General features: G+C 46.7%; 1 long non-coding RNA gene across 2 annotated transcripts in view; it reads left to right on the top strand.

Moving 5' to 3' along the window:
• The window catches only part of LOC309642187, a 119,795-nt gene that overhangs the window by 56,903 nt on the left and 49,104 nt on the right, over positions 1-13,788 (top strand). For both annotated transcript variants that reach the window (XR_014253031.1, XR_014253032.1), the window contains exon 4: positions 5,805-5,896. This is a non-coding gene — a long non-coding RNA (uncharacterized lncRNA). The remainder of the gene's footprint in view (positions 1-5,804; positions 5,897-13,788) is intronic.

The raw sequence follows: 13,788 nt of genomic DNA, 5'->3' as shown, positions 1-13,788 counted from the left end.
TTGGGCTATAGAGCTCTTTCTGACTCTTAAATTTTACTCCAAAACTATGTTTTCAAATTGTATTCATGCTGTATATATAGATAGTACATTACCCCGAACTCCTACAGTGTATTGCATAATAGACACCCCTCATAATCTTATTCATTTCCAAGTGGTAGACATCTAGATTGCTTCCAGCTCCCTACTGTTACAGACAGTGTTGTCCTGAATACCCCATGCCCAACCGCATGTGGACCTGGTTGTATTTCCTTACTTAATTTTCACTAGGTAATGTTAGATTGGCTAACATTAGCCCCACAGGGGCTGCCCCTGTCCACACACCCCACCAGCCTCCTTCCCCATGCACTTTGTGCCTTTTTTGACTTTGGCTTGCCAGCTCCCATCATTTCCCAGCTGAAGAGCAGCCAGAAGGGGGAGGGAAAGCAATATTAACTCATCACCTACTACGTGCTCTACTAGATGATGCTGTGTTGGATGCTCTATGTACTTTATCCCCTTTCATTTTAAGACAGTCCTATGTGGTTGATATTATTGAACCTATTTTAGACATGGGAAAACTAAGGCTGAGAAAGATTAAGCTCTTAACCCAAGGTCTCACATTTAGTAAGTGCCTGATCCAGAATTTGAATCCAAGCTGGGCTAAGTGTCTACTGTCAATGCTCCCATCATGCCCTGGGCACATCTTACTCTCCATATGCAAAGTAACTCTAAGCTAAATTCTCAGTCTAGGAGAGTGGTTAAGAGCGTGGGCTTTAGAGCCAGACCTCACTTCAAGCGCTGGCTCCATCACTGATTAGCTACATGATTTGGGGTAAGGAGCCTAATTACTTTAAGTCTCTGTTTTCTCATATGGAGATGGGATTATGTATGTCCTTCGATTATGTCTGTAAACCTCTTAGCAGTGTATAGTGCATAGCAGGACTAAACAAATGGTAGGGATTGCTGCGGTATCAACCTATGTTGCCTCCTCTACCCCAGACTCTGAGCTCTTTACAGGTAAGGACATCTATCCATTCATCTTCATTCATTCTTCATTGATCTGTGTACCAACTTCATGGCAACTAGAACAGTGTCTGTCATCAATAACTGTTCGTTGAACTACTCAGCTCCAGAGCTCATTCCAGTTACGGCTGGCAGTTTCCACAGCCCTCGGATGAAGGGTCTTGGATCTCCAGGTTGCTTATCAGGGTAGGGAGAGATGAGGGTTTCTGACCTCCAAGCCTTTAGTGATCTTTCTAGACCTTGCTGCTACCCTCTTCATAATATCTATTACTCCCGGTCCCCATCACTCTCTCCCGTCTCTTCTCTCAGAACCCTCTTTCGCTCCCCTTGGGGGAACCAAAGTGTGATTCTCCTCTACGCTTCCCCCTTTGCTGGTGAGGTGGGGTGCATATTGCCATCAGCGTCGCACTTCCTCGTCTGGAGGAAGGGAGCTCTGCACAACTCGTGGCTTGCCTGTCAATTAGGCAGTTCTGCACCTGTGTGATTTCCTTGAGCGCTTAATAAAAATTGGGTGATTAGAGAACCTCAGGCAGCACTTTCTTAAACAGTCATTAAACAATCATTACAGATAGAAACAGCTACAAGCAGCTGCGGAGAGGGAGTGAGTGGCTCCTAACAACATAATTCTTTTTCAAGTCAGAGCGAATGTGTAATCAGAGCACAAATGGGAACAGTTTCAAAGTTCTGAGGCTTCTCAGGCAAACCTAGAATACATCAGCTAGCCTAAACTGGTGTCCGAAGTGTTCAGTGAGAATTGACACACGGTGTAGGGTTCTAAGTAATTCACACCTAAGCCAGGTTATGTTCTTCCTCTCTCTCTCTCCTTTTAGGGGTGCCGTCACAGCCTTTCAGGTTTGGGTGCTGCTGCCTGTCGTAGCAAAGTTGGAGAAGTTGTGGTTGAGACGGGTTATAACTTGGTATTTGAAGTAAGTCCTCAGGAGGCTTTCTTAAGGCTGCTGGGGTTCAAGTGCTAGACGCCACATTTAAGAGCTGTGTGACCTTGGGGAAGTTACCTAATCATTCTGAGCCCCAGTTTCTGCATTGTTAAAATGTAGATGATTGCTGTATAGAAGCTGCATAAAAACGTTATAAAAATGTACTGTGTTGATGGGATTTCTCAGCCCTGTTTTTTGATGTGGTGCTCCTGGAGTGAAAAGTGGTCCTTTGACTGTGAAGCCTTCTCTGCTCAAAGATATCAACTCCTGCATATCCCACCAGTTATCAGACTTCAAGGTGCACAGGAATCAAAGGGGCTTGTTTAAAATGCAGATCCCTGGGGCCTACCAGGAACGATTCCGATTCTGATAGGAGCTGGGGCCCAGAAACCCATAATTGTAACAGGCACCCAGGTGATTCTAATGCAGATGATTCAAAGGCTACACTTTCAAAAAGAATGAATTAGTGTCATTTAAAAGACACCCACAGGGAGTGCTAGGGCTATAGTCACTTATATCTTAATGTGAATAATTCAATCAGATTGCTTTCCTATCAATGCCTCTAACCAGCCCTTCTTGAGGGAGTAGTATTTTTCATAGCTTGGGAGGAGAGAGGAGCAATTTTGGTCACTAGACCTACCTGGAGAGAATAAGTTCTAGATGCTGCCCCTTGGGCAGTCAGAGGCATCCGTAGTCCAAGAGGGATCATGGTGAAGGTGGAAGTTCTGAGAGGTAGAGTGGCTAACTCGTAGTTATTGCCAGGATTTGCTTTGCAGCCAAGACCACCCTTTATGCCACTAAAGACCTTTTTGAGTCCTTTTGGTTGGCAATGGCTCTTTGAGATCAATGAGAACACTCTCTAACTTCCTTTATGGTTTTTCAGGCATATAAGGTGACTTAAGCAGAGATACCAATTCTGGTTTACTTTTTTGTGGCCTGTGTTCCTGTAGGCATTGCTTTCTCAGTACTGGGGCTGTAATTCCCAGGACCTCTCTGGCTTCAGATGTCAAGTCATTTAGAAGTGTACTATGAGGCCATTCATGGAAAAGTTCTGCCTTGGTCGATCCAGCAAGATGCTCTACAGGAGGGAAGTGATGGCAGTTGTGTTGGTAGGGAGATCCCCAGTCCTTTAGGTTTCAGGGCAATATCCGTCCCAAACATCAGATGTGCAGATACATGTATTTTCTCACAAGGGAAGAGAATGAAGACTATTCCACTGTACTCGTAGAATTACACAGTACAATGTGTATGTGATAAAACTAAGTTCATGTCTTGGATGAATTTAGTTGATTTGGGGTAGTGATTGGACCACATCTGATACTTAAGGAAAATTTTGTTTGAGAGCTGAGAGTAGGGCTGAGATGATTATATTATAACAAGAAAAGGTACTATTTACTCCATTATCTCTCTATTTCATAGCTGAAGGAATTGATTTCGTTTCTTTAAAATTTTCATTTCTGATTATAAGAACAATGTATAGTCATTGTGGAAAAATTTGAGTATAGCCTTCAAATATATGTGTTTTTTTTTTTAACATCTTTATTGGAGTATAATAGCTTTACAATGGTGTGTTAGTTTCTGCTTTATAACAAAGTGAATCAGCTATACATATCAACACACATACACACAAAGGTTTTTATAAACATGAGATAATACTGGAGAAGTTGTTTTGTAGCCTGACTTCCTTTTTACTTATAATATTATGAAATTTCTCATTTTAATTTTTAATCCCCTATTTTCAATGGCTCTATTGCAACGTTTCACTATTTTTAAAAGTGAATTCCTATTATTAGGGTTTAAGTTATTTGTATTTTTTCCTACGATACAGAACTGCTGTAATGAAAGTTCATGTATGTAGATCTTTGTACACATTTCTGATTATTTCCTTGGGGTAAAATTCTTAGAATTGCTGAGTCAAAGAGGATGCTCAATTGTACGGTCTTTAGTACGTATTTGTCAAATTGCCGTTCAGAAAGGTCATTTCAATTTTCATTTCTACCAACAGTCTGGGAGAGCACCCACTTCCCAGCTTCCTTGTTGCCACCACTACTGACTTCTTTTAAAATAGCTTGAACTTCTTTAGACAACTCGTATAGTCAACTTATCATTCGCCACCCGATCTCCGAATGGTCGTCAGCTATAGTTTGAATGAAATTATGCATCATACCCGTTTCCTGAGGTGTGGACACGACAGCTTATATGAGAAATACTAATTTTCTCAACCTGGAGGAACAAGCATTTAGAATCATCCTGCCCCCTCCCTGATGAAGAATTAGAACACATCTATCATCTCCTGATCCGCCTTGGACGCTAATCAGATTAAGCCATCCCTAACTGGGGTGGGAAAATTCTTTATTTGCAGAGGGGTGAACAGTCACGTAGACAGTGCCAAAAATAACCCTCGCATCTCGAAACACAGGGACAGATGCTCAGACGGAGTTTTAAGTGGGGTCAAGCAGGGTGTGACAAGAGGTGTATAGTTTTCTCATCTTTACCGGAGTTCCCATTTCCCAAATTCCAGACTTTGGAATTTGCTTGGAAAAGGGGTATTTGTGGCACCACAGGGTCCCCCCAGACTGCCCACATTGAATCCTGCCCACTCTGAACTGATAAGTCTTGGGTACCATGTCGATCCTGGCACCAATGGGCCGTGAAAGGGGATTAACACTCAGGACAAGCTTTCCCCTAGTCCCCGGGAACCAAAGCCGACTATGGCAGCTAATGTCTGCACCCGCCTGTGATACAGAGGGTTAGCCCAAGCTGGCCTTCCTGAGGATGCCTTGCCGTCCTTTTCTAACTAAAGCTAAGAGTGGCAGATGAACGCAGAAGTGGTCCCACCCTCCCCTCTGGTTTCGGATGCATGAAAGCTGTAAGTTCTCCTACTAGGATATATTCCTGATGCCCTGGTTGTTCAGATTGGTAGCCTGGAAGTTCAAATCAGCACCTGCTGGTCAGCAGGGGAGAGAGAAATGAGATCAGGAGGGGGTGAGAACAAGTTCTAAAGTGCAGGAAGCCGGGGAAATGCCTGCTTCAAGTCAGAAAGAAGTTGGAGGAGACCTCAGTGGGGAGCCAAGAGGCCTGAGTTCTAATCTTAGCTCTGCCCCCAACCCCAGGGCTGTGTGACATCAGGTAAGTCATGAGACCCTAGGGGCCTCATTGGCCTCAGTGGTCAACGGAGGACATTGTTGGCCAAGGTAAGGGACCTTACAGCTTTGACTGTCTAAGCATGAAAAAAAGGGATGAGGGAACATGTAGAACAGGAAAAAAGGAGACCTTGGGCAGTGCTCCCCAACCTTTTTCATGTCCTGATGCACATGAAGATAATACAATAACTGCCGTGCTGGAGACACTGCTAACTCAGGCACACAAAGGCGACACCCGGTCACAGAGGAACTGAGTCCTGAAAAAATGGTGCCCACCTCCAACTACACTCCAAACAAATAAAAACCGTATTAAACCATGACATAAGGGCCGGATAATCCAACTGTTTGCTCATAGTGACTCCTTTGATGACCTTTTGGGAAATATCAAATTCTCGCACTGTTTTAAAAGTCCCTGCCTGCTGCCACAGCCTACTGATGAGGGTGAGGTGCGGTGGCCAGGAAATAAGGTCCTTTGGGAAGAAGGGGGAGGAGGGAAGCCCAAAGTCCAAGAGACTTACTAACTTCATCTGTGCTTCCATCCGGAGAGCGCCCCTAAATCATCTCCCTGCTCCCTTCTTGGGGATCGGCTGGGGCAGGTCCTGTTCTCGAAGCCACAGGATTGATTAAAGGAATCAAGCCTTCCATCTGGGGTCCTGCCTGTCTCTTAGGCTTTTCCTGTTTTGTCGTAACAACCGTTTTAACGTGCCTTATTTATTTTTTCCAGCCACCCCAAGAAACGGTGAGGTAGCTGGGCCGAGATGATTGCCAAACACCTGCAAGACGCAGGCCTGGTGCCGTGAGCACGGAGGAGCCCGGGTAAGGCTTGCGAGCACGCGATCAGCTGGCTTTCCCTCCACACACCCCCCCCTCCCCGCCCGCCTCCCAAACACCTGCAGAGGCCTGTCACTTGGGACGAGAGGGCCTATTAGGGCTCTTGTAATTGAGATGGGGTGAGGGAATTTACAATGGCTCCGGAGTGGGAAACAGGGAGACAGCTTAGATGACAGGAAGCCGTCTCCTACGCTCTGTGGAGCAGATTGAGAAAGGTGGCCTGGGTAGTAATGGGGTTAGCTAATTCTGATAGTACGAAGGGAAGGAGAGGCCGTCACCATAATCACGACTAATGGATTCCAGATGGAGAAAGAGAATTGTCCTCATTAGCGTGGTTGTACACACACACGCTCATGCACACACACACGCACGCACGCACACACACCCAGAGAGACCCATTCCGCCCGCATCGCAGACTTTGATAAGTCCTGTCAGGTAAGAATAGCCCACACCGCAAAGGTAGATGGAGAGCCTTGTCAATTACTTCTTCCCTGTTTCCCCCCCTTCCGTAACATCCTTGCATATGTAATGGTTTCATTAACCTCGAGACTTCTGCAGATGAGTTGAAAACCCAGCTTACATGGCCAATTAGTTGGCAGCGCGTTCTGCACAGAGTATGGAAGTGCCTTTCTCTTCCCCTTAAATACTGCATGACTTTTCAGCTGTATTTCATAAGTGTTAATGTAATGTTGCTGAAAGGAAATATGGCCAAGGCAGGAAACTTTTCCCCCCTCTCTGGGATGCAGCTGTTGGTTTGGTTTGGGTTGTTAATTCAAAACACTCCCAGGTGTCTATTTCATATTATCTCTTGTTTAGAACAAAATAAAATGAAACTGTCAAAACCTTTCTGTCTTGCTCGGTCCTTGGCTCAATAGCCCCATAAAGAGACCGGTGCAAGGAAGCAACTGCTCGCACTTGCCTTTCCTCGGTGAGAAGTGCGGGCCTTCCGGGTGAGGCCGCGACCTGCAACCAACCTACCTTCCCTCACAAAGGTCTTGCTGGAGTCCTGCTTCGGACTCCCTTCCCGCCGCTGGGCCTTTGTTCCCAGCCTTCCTTGCCAGGAGTGCCGTTTCCACTCCATTTCCAACTCTCTTGCAAAGCCTCCTGTCTGAAGCTTTCCCTGAGCACCCTGGTTTTCCAGTGTGAGCATGTAGTAAGTGCTCAATAAACGTTAGCTGTTATCAATATTTCTACTTCCTGAAGCAAGTAGGTTGTTTGGTGCTCATGAAATATTGAATAGAGTGAGAACTCTCAGGGGGCTTTGCCTATGATTTGCATATATCCCAGTATGCTATTTATAGCCATGCACTTGCTTTTTATATAACGAAGCCTCCCTACCATGGACGTTTATCTTCTCTGCTGTCTGCCCTTGGCTACTCTGCCCTCGTGCCAGAAGCAGGCACTGAGCTGAGGCTGGGGGTCCCTGATCGGAGCCCCAGCGTTCTCCCCAGGAGAAGGGCGTGTGGCTTTTAGGAGCTAAGCTTTTAGCATGTTCACAGTGACTGCTTCTTTTTTTATCCAAAGTGACCTGTCATTTCTAGCAGCACAGGGAGAATGGCTCCTTTGGCTGACTTTATTTTCACAACTGGAATTTTGGGGGCTAGGATAGGTGGTACCAGGGACAGCAGGATTTCACTCCCTCTTAGTGAGAAATCGTCTCTTACTGAGTCAACAACAGTCTTGACTCCAGCCCCTGGTCCACTCGGGGCCTCTGATCACGGGGGTCCGCACATGTCCCCAGGACGGCCCTGGCAGACCTTGGTCGGCTGTTGCTTGACAGGAAGGCGGTGGGCTCATTCTCCTTACTTGGTGGCTTTCTGGAAAGGCCACCCCAAAAGAACCCTGTTTCCATGCTCCACATGAGCCCCTGGTTCTCTCTCTCTCTCTCTCAAGTCCCCAGCTTCCGTCCTGTGACACATTAAGCAAGGGGAGGGTGAGGCCGATGTGGTCACAACCAGGCTCCATAAATGAGGGAGATTTCTGGAAAACGGGGTTTCGATAAACGGCAGCCTGAACATGCTAAATGAGATGCCCCTTTGTTATTGTTGTTGTCATCTTGGAGGATCCTTAAAAGAAAGGATTGGTCCCCTCAGACCGATGTCTGTGCTGTTCCTTAAACTGCCCAGAGACACGGAGCGTCCGTGCTCTGGAGAAGGAAGCTTGGCACCGTGTTTTGAGAGCACGTTTTGTATTTTGAGCCACTTTTTCTGTAGCCTGGGGCCTGATTGATTTTAGGTTCAGCCTAACGTCTTGGCCCGAGATCCCGCAGAGAGTTGGAGGGACTCAAAGAAACAACAATTCAGACCCAAAGTCCTTGTTTTTACAGAATTGACCTTCCATCTGTTGACAATCAAATACTGAACCTATTAAGACTGGCGGTCCCCGAGCTGGGAGAAAGGAAGGAATTTCCCAGGTTCCCTGGAGACAAAGGACCTTTTGACTACACCTGGGGGTGAAGGGTGGCCAGCCCAGGTCACACTAAGCTGGGGATCAGATGAACAGGAGAGCAGCTGAGGAGATGGGGCCTGGGGGTCCCCCTACCTGAATTCTGATTTGCCAGAGAAGGGGGAGAGAGGAGGAGAACATAATAGAGAGTGATTAGCCACGAGAGACTCCAGAATTCGGATGAGTGGCCCCTCGCCTCCCTGTGCCCTGAGCCCCTGCTTTTCCACGGTCCGTGTGCCTGCCTTCTGCTGTAGACCTTCAGCTCCTCGAGAGCAGGGACTGTGTCTCCCTCTTCTTTGCACAATTGCATGACCTGGCCGGAAGCAGATATTCCTGGAATGGATGAGAGCAGAGCACCAGAAAGGGGGCCGCTTAAAGTAGGGCTCAGCGCCTTTGCATGAATTAGGAAGTCAGCCCCTGAAGGCAGACTCTGCCCAATGGGCACATGGCTTGATGGGTGAAGCACCCCCTCTCTTGGCTGAGTGTGCTCGTACAAGGCACATTCTGAACAAGGACAACAGTGGCCACCCCTAGATTTAGGAACTGGGGCTGATGTCCCAGGACCCAGCCTTTAAGGCACGCTGGTCTGTGCTGGGCTGGTGGGTGGTGGTCTCTTGGGGAAGCAGGACGTGGCCAGAAGGCAACGTCCTCCCCCAGGTGGCAGTGCCCTCCAGACCTTAAGGTCTGCGTGCAGGCAGTCTCTCCCAGCAGGCTTGTCCAGCCTCCTCTTCTAGGGCTTTCCCTCTGTCCTGCCCCTTTACGCTGTCCTCTTAGGTCCCCATCGGGGCTCTCTTTGACGTCTCTTTAGCTAGAGAGCTCACAGTAGTCTTTTGGTTCACACAGACCTGGGTTGGAACTGCGGTTCACCCCTCGCCCACTGTAAGCCCCTGGGAAGATGTTTTAATCTCACAGAAGCAAAGTTGCCTCAGCCACACAATGGGGATGTGGTGAGGTTCTGCAGGACAGGGTTAGACATAGAAGTCCTTTCTGAAGTCTTGATTGGTCCGTACCAGAGGAGATGCTGGTCCCTGGAACCCACGGGGAGGGGTCCCCGCACGACCGTTTCTGTAGGTTCCATTTCTCAGGGTGGCCTTTACAGCAATCCTTTTGGAACAAAATCTTCCTGAGAACTTGAGTCATTTGCCCTAGACAGATCTCTCTGGTGGATGGCACAGGATGCCCCCCAAACTTCAGCAGGCTCCTGGAACCAGATGTGGCCACGGGAGTGGCTCGAGCCAGCTGGTCCTGTTGAGGTTGGGTCCCTGCCCCTGGGTCTTGGTCCACCCAGCCCAATGATCTTTGTATTATGTTAGGAAGACTGGAGTCAGCTGATTTCATAAAAGGAAGTGAGTTGAAATTTACAGTGAAGATATTGGCTCTACGTGAAGGAAACCTTAACTCATAGTCATGCTGAGCCCAATACGTCCTTAGGAAGCATGTAGTCCTTCCCCCTTTGCTTTGCAAATGAGAAAACAGGACCAGAGGGGTTAAGGAGCTTGTTCAAGGCCCAGTATACCTTCTGTTACATCTGAGGGTCTCCCTTGACCGTGAGATTATTTAAACTCTAAACTTGCCCAGCTGTGAGAGTGTGTTATAGGAATTGTTGGAAATTCCATAGCAACCAGTGTCTGAGATTCCTGAGGAGTTGGCATGCAGGAAAGCCCTGCCCAGCCCAGCCTCTCTCTCATGACCACATTTATCTCCCACTCTTCCCCCCCTGCTTCTAGACCATCTCCAGTCTTCACATACAAAGACACCACTTTCATTCTTCTTTCTAGGTATTTGCTCAGGATAGCACAGAGCTGGGACACTGGGAACAAAGGGACCCAGCGTTGACTGGAGGCCCAGCATGTAATGGGCGTCGCCCTGGGCTCCTCATACACATAACTGTTCTCATTTACCTCCCACAAGAACTTCAAGGTCGTTTGAGAATTGTAACGGATGGTTATTGAATGAATGATTGAATGGATGACTAACTGTTAATTATACTTCTTCCTTTTTAGTTATCTACACATGGGCCATATCTTTTGCATCACCCTGAAGAATCCTTGTTCTTTTGCCACTTCTCTGTTTTCTTACCCCTATGGTGCCCATTCCGAATGACCCATAACTGTTAGGATCCACTGAAAGAGCTGCATTCATTTCCCTGTCAACTCAAAGGAAGTAAAAAACCCAAAGCTCAGAGTACAAAGAATAGATTTTGTGAATTTCTCAATCCAAGCCCACAACCCTAGCGTATAAACAGTAATCTGTATATTTATATTCTTAGCTTTCCGGAGAGACTGTGGGACAGGGGATGTGCGATTCTTGTTCCTTCTTCATGGGAGTCACATTCTTGTCAAGCGTGCAAATGGAAAATAATCCTATACTCCAGTGACAAAGTAGAATAACATGCCGTGTCTGGGTAAGAATTTGTTTCTGTTTCTCTCTTGGCCGGCTCTTTGTGTGATTTATCCCAGGCACTGAGTGACCCTTCCTGTTTCAGTTTATTCAGCTGTAAAATGGGGCTATACTATCTGCTTAGTTGGCTTCTAGGCTAGGATTTTTAAAGGATTGGCCTGTTTCAGCGGACCTTGTATGGTGCCCTGGGAATGTGTGCAGGGGAGAAAGGTAAATTGACAAGCCTCAGTGCTCGTCTTCTCTGATGCCAACTTCATACCTGATCTTCCATTTCCTGACTCAACTTCTCAGGGAGGACACTAGGGATTTCTTTCCAGAAGGCTCCCTGAAGAGGCCCACCCCGAGACATGGATCTGCCATTTCTTCACTTGCAAAATGGAAATAAGAACAATCCCTAGCCTACTTCCCTTTGGTATGGCTGTAGAAAATGAAATGAGTTGGTAGATAGGGAAGTGCTTTGATAAGATAAAGTCTTACTCAGACCAAGTTAGTTATAATGACATTTGCGTCCGTTGCTCATTCTGCTACAGTTTCTTTAGTTTGTAAGTCAGTTGAAAATGAAAGTTTTGTTGTTCTGTTTCTCTGGTTTATACTTCGTGATTTATTTCTCAATTTGGCACGGGCAGATGGTTCAGGAGCATCCAACTATTTTAAACAAATCTTATTTCCCAAAGCCCTAGTCTCTGGCAGTTTGAAATGTTGGTCCAAGTTCACCTACAGCAAGAGCATTCAGTGAGGTCAGAGGGAAGAGAACCTTTTCCTCAAGGTGGGCCTAGGGTACAAGAAGGAAAGGGAGACAAAGGAGAGGAGGAGAATAGTGCCAAGTATTGTAGCTTGTCCGTGGAGTCAGGCCAGGGATGAATGAATCATGACATGCTGGAAAAAACCAAACAAACAGAAGAACCCCACACCAAACAAAAGGGCCTGGCTTTCATTTAACAGTCAATCAAATGGCAAAGAAACATTAGGCCTCCTTATGATGAGAAAGCCAAATATTTCATCTGGTCAGGTCTGCAGCGAGTCAGGAGGAAGAGGCAGTGTAATGACCACGCTTGTTCGTGACCATTTGGCTTGTAGCGATCAGCAGAGCCTAGGACTGTGGGGAGAAAGAACCCGGGGATGAGCGGGGAGCCACACGCACGGCCCCGTGCTCCGTGCAGTGTAAACAGCCGGGACATCTGGGCGCCTCATGTTCTTGTACCTTAGAGTTGGGGAGAGACGAGGCCTCTGAAAGATGAGCTAAGCCTGGGAAGTGAGTTGGAAGAAGCAGCAGATGATGAAAATGTTTAGATAGTGCAGTGTCTCCTCCAGCAAGGGAAACAGGGCTGGATGGGTTGGATATCCCCACAGACGTGAGGTTTAAATTCTTTCTAAGGCAGCGTGCTCTGGCTCCATTCACTCTCCGGTGATGGTGGGGTTGAGTGGCAGGGGTGGCGGTAACAGCAGTAGCCACATGTGGGGGGTCTGTTGCTGCTTGGAGGAGCCATTTGACCAAGGCAGACAAAGTGAATGATGATTATTGCTTCTGTCTGCTGAGCACACATGCTTTTTCCTCCTCTCTCTTTGATAACACAAACTGCCTTCTGTGCCATTGAGTCTGCAGCAGTCCTAATACTGCCTCTTCCTGGCCACATGATTGGTTAAGGAATTAGCATATGGCCCAAGCATGGCCAATTGGAGTCCTTCCCTGAGACTGGTCTATGGATGCCGGGAGAAGGAAACTGGCCCTCCTTCTGGTGGGATAGCTGAGCTTTGACACTGTAGTTTTGGAGTTTTGGGAGTATCTTTCCTACTTTGTGGAGAAATCCTGTCCACTGCAGGAAAGAACTGATCAACGTACAGAGAGAAGCAGAGCTGAGAAATGGAGAAACAGTCTAATGACATCATTTGAGACCCTGGATCCAATCATGATTGAGGCCAGATGCACCCTTACGTTTCCAGTTAAATGAGCCAAAACATTCATTTTGTTTGTGTAAGCTAATTTGAGCTGGGTTTCTGTCACCTGAACCTGGATAGTCTGGAGGACAGTGTAGGGGTGGGGTCAGGGGTAAAGGCAGAATTGAGCAAGTAAGAGGTCAAGAGAAAAAGGAAAGGAAGCAGAGGGGAGGAAACATGATCCGATAGCTCTCTTAGGGAGCTGGGAACCTGCTCTGGTTTTCTGAGGCTATGTGAAGCCTGGCTTCTGAGAAAGAACACTCACTGTAAAAGGCAGATCTGTTCTCGTTGGAGAATCAGCCCCATGGCTCCTGGAATGTGAGCGTCCACATATATTCAGGCCACTCCAGGGCCAGCCAAAAGAGACCCATCGGTAATGTCATTAGATATGATGCTGAAGTTAAGCTTGGGAGTCAGACAGACTTTGATTTCTGACTTCAGTCCTTACTAGCAGAATGGCCTTGGGCTCTCTATCCTCAGTTTCTTTGCCTCTAAAATGGGGCTAATAATTATATCCATCTCAAAGAATTGTTGTAAGAGTCCCATCAGCCAATGTATGTGAAGAACTGTGTACTACGACCAGCCCATGGGAAACACCCAGTAGTAATGGCTATTCAGTTTCTCATGAGTGGGCAATGGCGAAGTAGATGGTAGGACACCCGCACTATAGATGAAAACTGAGTGATTTAAAGTATGAAGGTGATTTAGAATGTGGGAGAACCACATTAGTACACCAAGGTTTTCTTAAGTGACATAAACTTCAACAGAAAGTTAAATTTTTTAAAAAAGGGAGTTAGAGAGTACATACTCAAAATAATTGAAAGCAGGAACACGAAGAGATATTTGTACACCTATGTTCATGGCAGCATTATTCACAACAGCTAAAAGGGTGGAACCATCCACAGAAGAATGGATAAGCACAGTGTGTCTAGGCAGCCCTCCGTATCAACCAACTGTAGATTGAAAATATTCGAAAAATAATTCCAGAAAGTTCCAAAAAGCGAAACTTGAATTTGCCACATGCCTGCAACTACTTATATAGCATTTACATTGTATTTACAACTATTTACATAACATTTACATTGTATTGGGAGTTA

This window comes from Balaenoptera physalus, assembly GCF_965194825.1.
Source record: "Balaenoptera physalus genome assembly, chromosome: 14".
Classification (NCBI taxonomy): domain Eukaryota; kingdom Metazoa; phylum Chordata; class Mammalia; order Artiodactyla; family Balaenopteridae; genus Balaenoptera; species Balaenoptera physalus.
The sequence above is the reverse complement of the archived record's forward strand: the minus strand, read 5'-3'. Positions and strand labels throughout refer to the sequence as shown.